We start from the raw sequence: 5977 nt of genomic DNA on the forward strand, positions 1-5977 counted from the left end.
TGCCTCAGCCTCCCAAAGTGCTGGGATTACAGGCATGAATCACCACATACGGCCTTTTTTTTTTTTTAAAGACAGAGTTTTGCTCTTGTTGTCCAGACTAGAGTGCAATGGTTCAATCTCGGCTCACCACAACCTCCACTTCCAAGGTTCAAGTGATTCTCCTGCCTCAGCCTCCTGAGTAGCTGGGATTACAGGCATGCGCCATCACGCCTGGCTAATTTTTGTATTGTTAGTAGAGACAGAGTTTCACCATGTTGGCCAGGCTGGTCTCGAACTCCTGGCCTCAAGTGGTCTGCCCACCTCAGCCTCCCAAAGTGCTGGGATTACAGGCATGAGCCACCATGCCCCGCCCCATCTTGTATTTTTAAGTGTACAGTTCTGTGGCATTTACATTGGTCTGCAATCATCACCGTCATTCATCTCTAGAACTTTTTATCTTACAAGGCTGAAACTGTATCCACTAAACACTAATGCTCCCTCCTCATTGCACACCCAGCCCCCATTGCCCTGGTCCCTGGCAAATACCACTCTACTTTCTGTCTGTGTGAATTTGACTACTATGGTATCTCATATAAGTAGAATCATATTTGTCCTTTTTGTGACTGATTTATTTCCTTAGCATGATGTCCTCGGGGCTCATTTACATTGCAGCATGTGTCAGAATATCCTTCCTTTTTTTTGAGATGGAGTTTCGTTCTCGTTGCCCAGGTAGGAGTGCAATGGCGCGATCTTGACTCACTGCAACCTCCACCTCCCAGGTTCAAGGGATTCTCCTGCCTCAGCCTCATGAGTAGCTGAGATTACAGGTGCGCACCACCACACCCAGCTAATTTTTTGTATTTTTAGTAGAGACGGGGTTACACCATGGTCAGGCTGATCTTGAACTCCTGACCTCAGGTGATCTGCCCACTTTGGCCTCCCAGAGTGCTGGGATTACAGGCGTGAGCCACTGCGCCTGGCCAATATCCTTCCTAAGGCTGAATGACAGTCCATTGTGTGTATATGCCATATTTGTTTATCTAGTCATCCATTGATGTGGACTTGGGTTGCGTCCATTTTTTGGCTGTTGTAAATAATGCTGCTGTTAACATGGGTATACAAATATCTGTTCTAGTCCCTCCTGTGAGTTTTGGGTCTATACTCAGATGTGGACTCAGTTTCCTAAGTAGTTGGGATTACAGGTGCCTGCCACCATGCCCAGCTAAATTTTGTATTTTTAATAGAGACGGGATTTCACCATGTTGGCTAGGCTGGTCTCAAACTCCTGACCTCATGATCCGCCCACCTCAGCCTCCCAAATCCTTGGCCTGGGATTACAGGCGTGAGCCACCACGCCTGGCACAGTGTTTAATTTTTTAGGGAACTGCCATACTGTTTTCCATAGAAACTGCACTATTTACATTCCCACTAATAGTACACAGGGGTTCCAGTTTTCCACATCCTCACCAACATTTACTTTTTTAAAATAATAGCCATCCTAATGAGTGTAGAGAGCCATGAAAATCTTTAATGTCAACACATATACAGGTATATTTTATCTTCTTGAGAAATGTTTAGCTTGTTTTTAGCTTTTTACTGTGAAAACAAATCTATGATGAATAAAATCCTTGCCTGTACATCTTTGTGATTGTGGCTTATTGTCAGCTTGTATTATGTTACTAAAAGTTGAATTGCTGGATTGAAGGATATACATTTACAATATTTATTGCCATTTATACTTTGAGGGTTTCTTTCTTTCTTTCTTTCTTTCTTTTTTTTTTCTGAGACAGAGTCTTGCTCCGTCACGCAGGCTGAAGTGCGGGGGTGGGATCTCAGCTTACTGAAATCTCCGCCTACCTGGCTCAATCAATCCTCATGTCTCAGCCTCTTGAGTAGCTGGGACTACAGGTGGGTGCCACCATGCCTGGTTAATTATTTTTTTGTATTTTCAGTAGAGACAGGGTTTCACCATATTGGCCAGGCTGGTCTTGAACTCCTGACCTTATGCAATCTGCCTGCCTCAACCTCCAAAGGGTTGGGATTACAGGCGTGGGCCACCGCTCCCCACCTACTTTGAGGGTTTCTAATTCTCACACATAACCCTCCCCCAACAAGGGCAGGTATTATCAATTAATTTTTTTTTTGCCAGCAAGATGGGCAACAACTGATATCTCATTGTTTTTATTATGTTCTTTAAGGGTTAATATCTTTTCATCTTTTTATCTCAATCTTTAATTAAATGAATTGAAAATTGCAAATAAGTGGTTTCCCAAGGAAAACTGGGGTACTATTACCAAAAGAAGGATGAATATATGCCATACAGGCAAAAGCAACACTCTTTTGTAGTTTTACTTTTCTTATTTTAACATTTGATTCATCCAGAATTTATCTTAATGGCTTTATTTTTCCAAATACTTAGCTAGTTTTCACAACATTATTTACTTGGTCCATATTTTCTCCACTGATTTGAATTTTTTTGTTTGTTTGTTTGTTTGTTTTTGTTTTTTGAGACAGAGTTTCACTCGTCACCCAGACTGGAGTGCAATGGTGTGATCTCGGCTCACTGCAACCTCTGCCTCCCAGGTTCAAGTGACTCTCCTGCCTCAGCCTCCCGAGTAGCTGGGATTACAGGCGACCCACCACCATGCCCAGCTAATTTTTGTATTTTCAGTAGAGATGGGGTTTTACCAAGTTGGCCAGGCTGGTCTCAAACTCCTGACTTCAGGTGATCTGCCCGTCTCAGCCTCCCAAAGTGCTGGGATTACAGCCACTGTGCCTGACCATTTTTTGAACTGTATATTTTCTTATATTGATTTGTCTGTCATTTCTTGTGCTAGTATTACACTGCTTTACTTACTGTAGCTTTATCATCTCTTTCAGTGGCTGATAGGGCAAATCTGTTCACTTTTCTTTCCTTCCTAAAATTCCCTGTTGTTTTCACATGTTTATTCTTCCAGCGCAGTAGTTCTCAACCTTGGCTGCACATTGGAATCACTGAGGGAATGTTAATAAATGCTGATAACCTCACCCCACTCCCAGAAGTCCCAGCTTAATTGCTAGGGGTACAGTATGGGAACAGAGTTTTAATAGCTCCCCAGATGATTCTAAATGTGTAACCAAGTTGAGTACCACTTTGCAAGATGAACTTTAACACCATTTTCTTCCATTTCTGCTATGATTTTTATTTTTATTGCATTGAATTATAGATTAATTTGGAGATAATTGACATCTTTATAATACTGTGTTTTTCTATTTCATTTGGTCACGGTTCTTTAGCTGAGAAAATCAGAAAGAGATTTTGGCTGATGCTATGGACTGAATGTTTGTGTTTCCCTCAAATTTATTCATATGTTGAATCCTAAATCCCCAACATGATGGCATGAGGAGGCGGGGCCTTTGAGAGGTGATTAGTGTTCTCATCAGGCAAGGAATCTGCCAGGCACCTTGATCTGGGACTCCCAGCCTTGAGAACTGTGAGTAATGAATTTCTGTTGTTTAAGCCAACCAGTCTATGGTTACTTGTTATAGCAGCCTAAACTAAGACAGCTGACTTAAAGGAAAAGTTGAAAGAAAGGATTTTCTGAAAGGATTTGGAGTAGCTCAGAGATGTGAAGAAAAGCTGAAGAACTAGATGTGCGAACAGGAAAATTGAAGCAGCTGTTGGACTTGAAGCAGCTGAACTCAACTCCACTTACATTCTTAGCTCCTCCAGCTTTCCAGCTTTCAGGTATTTTGCTTGAATTTCAGATTCTGAAAAAGAATTCAATGGTCCTCCTTTGGGTAGCTCATCTACTCCTTGCCTGGAGGATGCTTTGAGTGACAGTTGCTACAAACCTGCACATGGTGGAGAACCTACAGAAGGGAAATCAGTAGCCAGGATGTTGGGGCGGTGGTGAAATGACAGTAACAATGACAAGGGCAACAAAAATAGCCATGCAGTATGCTGGTGTGACCACGGCATTTCTCTTCACTTATATTTTCTTCAGTGTTGCTTGATGTTTTATAGTTTTTCTTATTTAATTTGCATATTACTCATTTAGCTAATTTGTAAGTGTTTCATACATTTTATTTCCTTTGTGACTAGCAGCTTTTTGTTATTTTATTTTGTTATTATTTATTTATTTATTTATTTGAGATGGAGTCTCACTCTGTTGCCCAGGCTGGAGTACAACGGCGCGATCTCTGCTCACTGCAACCTCTGCCTCCCAGGTTCAAGCGATTCTCCTGTCTCAGCCTCCCCAGTAGCTGGGATTACAGGCATGCGCCACCACACCCTTCTAATTTTGTATTTTTAGTAGAGACGGGGTTTCTCCATGTTGATCAGGCTGGCCTTGAACTCCTGACCTCAGGTGATCCACCCACCTTGGCCTCCCAAAGTGCTGGGATTATAGGTATGAGCCACTATGACCGGCCTTGTTTTTTAAACTAAAATGTTTTCCATTTTAGTTCACAAACTAAGTACATAAACCTTATTCTTTGTTTTTTGTTCTTGTACATTATGACAGTTTATAGATATACTATAATGTATCTAACCTGTCTTCTACTATATGGGTTGTTTTTAATCTTTATCCGTGTGTGTATATGTGTGTGTGTGTGTATATATGTGTGTGTGTGTGTGTGTGTGTGTATATATATATATATTTTTTTTTTGAGATGGAGTCTCACTCTGTCATCCAGGCTGGAGTGCAGTGGCACGATCTGCACTCACTATAAGCTCTGCCTCTCGGGTTCACGCCATTCTCCTGCCTCAGCCTCCTGAGTAGCTGGGACTACAGGTGCCTGCTACCACGCCCGGCTAGTTTTTTGTATTTTTTTTTAGTAGAGACGGGATTTTACCGTGTTAGCCAGGATGGTCTCCATCTCCTGACCTCGTGATCCACCCGCCTCAGCCTCCCAGAGTGCTGGGATTACAGGCGTGAGCCACTGCGCCCGGCCCAGACATTATATATTTTTATATTTGTTAATCTTATAGGTGAAAAAGTTGTCTGTGAGATTTAATTTGTATTTCTCTCATTATGAGTACAGGTGGTCACCTTTTCATATTTTAAGAACCATTTAAAATTCCTTTTATGTAAAGTTTTGCCAATTTTTCTATTAGGTTGTTAATCTTTCTCTTATTGTTTATAGGAGCTCTTTATATTTTAGGGAAAGTAGCCCTTTATTTTGATGTGGCCACAAATAATTTATTCCCACATTTTTGTTTGACGGTTAACTGCTTCTGGTTAACCTTAATGATAGAAAGGTTTTTTTTTTTTTTTTTTTTTTTTTCCTGGGTGTGTGAGCCAAATATTTATTTCTTCATTTCTTGCATTTGAAGTACTCTTTGATGACATCCTTGGCCTGAGACTCCTTGCCATAGTCCTTAACTACTACACAGCTGCAACCAACAACTGTATGGGGTTTCCCCTCTGTCAGTTTTACAGAGGCCTTCCCATTCCTCTAGTTTCTTGTTGTCATCAATCTTAATTAGGTTGATTTGGTGTTCAGCACAAAGGGCCTCCACCAACTTGACATACATAAGCTCATTACAGTTGGACGCAAGCACACAAAGATGGGCTTGGCCCTTGTCTTAGGCTTTCGCAGCTTCGCGAATTCCAAGCGCTAGGCCTTCGGGAATGAGGGCGGTCTTCAGCACCTCCTGTAAAGCAGTATTAATGTCCATTACACCTCCAGCAGCAATGCCTTCCTCGGCCATGGCGGTGGGTTACGGGTGAAGCTGAATCTTGAAGGCACCCAAGCCTCCGCCTCCGCGCGACTTGGCGGCGGCAGGGAAAGAGCAATCGAAAGGCTTTTATACCTTGCCATGAGTGCATCAATTGTAAACTATTTTATTTTATTCTTTTCTTTTCTTTGTTTCTTTTTTTTTTCTTTTTTTGTGACGTAGTCTCGCTCTGTCGCCAGGCTGGAGTGCAGTGGCGCAATCTCGGGTCACTGCAACCTCTGCCTCCCGGGTTCAAGTGATTCTCCTGCGTCAGCCTCCTGAATAGCTGGGACTACA

The sequence above is a fragment of the Mandrillus leucophaeus genome, unplaced genomic scaffold, assembly GCF_000951045.1.
Source record: "Mandrillus leucophaeus isolate KB7577 unplaced genomic scaffold, Mleu.le_1.0 Scaffold507, whole genome shotgun sequence".
NCBI classification, from domain to species: Eukaryota; Metazoa; Chordata; class Mammalia; order Primates; family Cercopithecidae; genus Mandrillus; species Mandrillus leucophaeus.